At 32.7% G+C, this 4397-nt stretch overlaps 1 long non-coding RNA gene across 1 annotated transcript; it reads left to right on the top strand.

Moving 5' to 3' along the window:
- The first annotated feature begins 138 nt into the window (after window positions 1–138).
- LOC141556344 (uncharacterized) lies at window positions 139–4115 on the top strand. The gene is made up of 3 exons (XR_012486506.1): window positions 139–175; window positions 1035–1084; window positions 4085–4115. It is a non-coding gene; the product is annotated as an uncharacterized LOC141556344 (long non-coding RNA).
- The last annotated feature ends 282 nt before the right edge of the window (window positions 4116–4397 follow it).

The following is a 4397-nucleotide window of genomic DNA, read 5'->3' as shown; positions in this document are numbered from 1 at the left end:
CCTTCTTCATTAAAATGTGATGTATTTGAGTTTTTAGTTGTCGTATTCTTAGGGCTTAGCACATAGTAAGCATACTAATTGCTTAATAAATGATTTTTAATTGATTGATTGACAAACTTATGAACACTTTGTATTTTTCAGGGTTAGAGTATGGCACCTTCATACTTCCTAGAAGGTAGGTTTCAGTGGGGACCGGTCCTAAGATTAATTGGTTATGATAAAAACTGTTTTGAAAGAAACTCTCCTTTTTTCTGTGAAAGGGAACCTATAGAGAACTTTTCATACCCTTCCTCCTTTTGCCTTTAAGTGAAGCAAACTAAGAGCAGAATAATGAATTACTGTGTGTTGATAGGCTGAAGATTTGCCTCAGGAGCCATTAATGCCTGCCTTAGAGTAAAGTCCATGGGAATCAAATACTGTCAGATACAAATTAGTGGTGGGAAAGGGGGATTACAAACACTTACATATCTATTGGTTTAGATTGTTGCTCAGGAAATTTTGCTCCTCTGCATAGAATGCCACATTCCTAAACACTTGAAGCATCCTCTACAAAGGAATTCTCAATGATCTTTCAAAAGAAAGAAGTCCAGGTACACTTATCATTCAGATGATGAACATACATGCACATTTTGTACACTTATGTTTCAGTATAACTTTTCCAATGTGGGGGTGTAGATACTCTTGATTCTGCATCATTTCCTGATGCTATCACCTCTTAAACTAAAAAGCTCCTGTATACCCCTCTAAGTGCTATGATACAATTAATAAAAAGAAAGACAGTTTCTGACCTAAAAAAGATTATAATCTGAAGGAAAGGCAACACATACAAGGAGGCAAGAAAGATAACTTCACATGTGTGAATTAATGGGGATTGGGAGTAGTGATATGGGATGGAATTTCAAGTTTTAAAAACAAATGTAAAAATTTTGTTTTAAATGTAACTGGGGGAAAATAAAAATATTCACACCAATATGAAGGAGTAAAAAACATAGACAAGACTATGTTTAACTTATATTGGATTGTTTGCTGTCTAGGCAAGGGAGAAGGGATGGAGAAAAATTTGGAACACAGAGATTTTGCAAGGGTGAGTGTTGAGAACTAACTTTGCATTATTTTGAAAATAAAAAGGTCTTATTAAAATGTTTAAATAAGGCAAGAAAGGAGGTGGGGGAAAGAAAAATTGTTCCAGGAGGTATCCTAATAGGGGTAATTTTTCAATGGAGGCAGGGTAGTAGATATAAAGTAAAGCAAGCTAAGTCCAGTGTCTGCCATCTATAATGAAGGTATTCAGAAATGTGATGGTACTCCACCCTCTAGTATTTTAAGAGTCTTTTCAGAAAGGAAAGGAGGCTGAAAAAGCTGCATGGTGTTGAGTTTAAAAGTTCTGACCTTGGGGCAGCTAGGTGACACAAGGGATAGAAGATTAGCCTTGGAGTCAGAATAAATGAGTTCAAATCAGACCTTTGATACTTACTTGATACCTACTAGCTTTATGACCCTTAGGAAATAGCTTACCTCTGACTACCTTGCAAAAAAGTAACTAGAGAAAACAGCCTAAAATGAATACCTTGAAAGCTTTGAATGCATGAAGAATACTGAGAATAAGAAAAAGACTGGAAGAGATAAGCTTTGAATCAAGGAGATATTTTGTTCAGTGGAATTATAACCAGGAAGGGCAACAGATGCAAAGCAAAGATGTGATATAACTTTTATGTAGAAAAGAAGGTCAAACATATGATCCCTGGTGCTATGAAGAGTAGTAAAGAGAGACCACAGTCACACCAATATGAAGGAGTAAAAAACATAGACTTTGAGGTCTGATATTTTATTGTTCTTCTGTGATTTTAGTCATGTCCAACTCTGTAGCCAATTTGGGGTTGCCTAACTAGCAATTTCAAGTACATTTCCCTTCTAAGAGTTAGGTTGAGAGATTCAAACAGGAAATGTGGTCTATAACACTGTCCAGTGCAATAGAATCAGATTGAAATATTGGGAAATATTTAACAAAATAAATAAAATACACTAAAAAATTACATTACATTTTAAATAACATTACATTTTAAAACTCTCAATATGCAATCCACAGGGAACCAGATAGATACATAGATATATAGGCAGATACATAGATAGATACAGATTAGTAGCCCCTCTTTAACAGTCTTTGACAGCTAGGAGCTTAACTTCTAGTTAGCATTATAATTCTGGAGAATTTTAGGAGTCTGTAGAAAAAGGATACCCCCCCCAAAAAGGGAGATAATTGTATTGGTTGTTTATAGACTAATATTCTTTTTCATTTTTTGTGCGTACTATCCTGTACTTAATAAATGTATTTGCTCCCTTGATTGCTTGAATAAGATGTGGAGATACTTTGACTCACATCTGCGGAGATATAGATCAGTCCTATTCAGATATTTTCTCAGACATTTGGAGAGGGGGGATAGTGAGCAAGAGATATGATATTGTGAAAAGACTGGTCTTAAGACTCTGCCTGGCTTATATAAGCTTTGGAGATTAAAACTTGCAATGCATTCATAAAGATAAGTGAAGTCTACATACATGTATACATACAGAGAGATGTGTATGTATGAGTGCATATGTGTATATGTTGATGTATGTTTATATGCATATAAATTATGCATATAAATATATCAAAAAGCTAATTTACAAAATATTTATCAGACCTTTATATTTTCCTTATTTGTTAGCACTGTGCTAAACATAGCGAATAATAATAATAGCTATAATTTATCTTGTACTTTAAGATTTACAAAGTTCTTTATTTTGAAAATGAGATAAAACCTTACCTCATTTCATCCTTACAACTCTGGAAGGTAGTGCTATTATTATTTCCATATTGCAAAAGAGAAAACAGAGGCAGACAGATTAAATGACATTCCCAGGATTATACATCTAATAAATGTCAGAGTCTGAATTTGAACTCAAATCCTCACAATTCTTAAATCCAGCATTCTACCCACTGCAGCACTTAGTGGCTTACAGAATCAAAGTGTTTGAAGAATAAATGGGATGAGTTACACTTATGAGACTAGAACATAAAAGCATTGCTTATTATCAGATATCATAATGATATTTAAATGATCATTTAGGGTTACTCTTTTCTGAAGATGTTTATAAATCCCTCAATATGGTTAGTTGTTTTATTTTTTAAGATTTTATAGTAAGGGGTTAGGACAAATCTTTCACTAAACTTTTTCTGATTTTTAAAAGAATAAATATTAAAATGCCATTAAACCCAAATTAGGATTCATCTAAATTTTAATCTTGCTACAAACAAATTTTACTACTCCCAGACTTAATGCTAATCCCATCTGCTGCCCCATAACTGTTTATTAAAAAGAATGAGGTGATTTTTATTACAAAAGAATGAAAATGAAATAACAATGAAATTCATGAATACTCCCACACTTCATCTCAAACCTCTAATTTGAACCACTTCTCCAGATCTCACTGGAAGAGCCCCAGGGAAGCTTTAGTAAAACTGGGAAATTTAAAGGAATTCTAATGTGATTTTTATGACATTAATAAATGTCTGCTTAAGAATGTTAGGAAGGGAAAAGGGAAAAGAACCTATTTGTACAAAAATATTTAAAGCAGATCTCTTTGGGGTGGCTAAGAATTATATATCAAAGAGATGCCCATTAATTAGGGGATGCCTAAACAAACTATGGCATATCATTGTAATGGAATATTAATGTACTATAAGAAATGACAAGCAGAATGATTTCAGAAAAACTTGGAAGGAATTATGTAAACTGATGCATAGTAAAGTGAACAGAACCAGGATAATGTTGTACTATATAACAGAAATATTGTTCAATGAAGAATTATGAATGATATAACTATTTTCAGCAATAAAAAGATCCAAGATGATCCCAAAGGAATCACAAAAAAGTATACTATCGTCCTCCAGAAAAAGAATTGATATTGTCTGAATACAGACTGAAACATGCTATTTTTAACTCTCTTTTCTTGCATTTATTCAAGTCTTCTTATACAAAATGACTAATACAGAAATGCTTTACATAATTACACATGTAAATTCTATATCTGCTTATTTTCTCAGGGAGGAAGAAGGAGAAAAAGACAAGAACGGCTAAATTGTAATTCAGAACTGTAAATTAAAATGTTTTTTAAACTTTTTAAAAAGAATGTTAGGATGAAAAGTTGCTTTTTTAAAACTACAAAATCTATCAGGAACCAAAGGAATAGTATAGCATTTCTCAATTTATTTTAATTTTTAAGGCTATGGTTAAGAATAATATAATTACAATCATTAAGTGCCAGGAATGTCCAACCCTCTCCTAAATTGCATACTTAGACCAAATTTCAAGATCCACAAAAGATGTCCTCTATAACCTTAATATCCTGAAAAATTC

The sequence above is a fragment of the Sminthopsis crassicaudata genome, chromosome 2 (genome assembly GCF_048593235.1).
Source record: "Sminthopsis crassicaudata isolate SCR6 chromosome 2, ASM4859323v1, whole genome shotgun sequence".
Lineage (NCBI taxonomy): Eukaryota > Metazoa > Chordata > Mammalia > Dasyuromorphia > Dasyuridae > Sminthopsis > Sminthopsis crassicaudata.
Note: the sequence above shows the minus strand (reverse complement) of the source record. Positions and strands in the feature narration are given on the sequence as shown.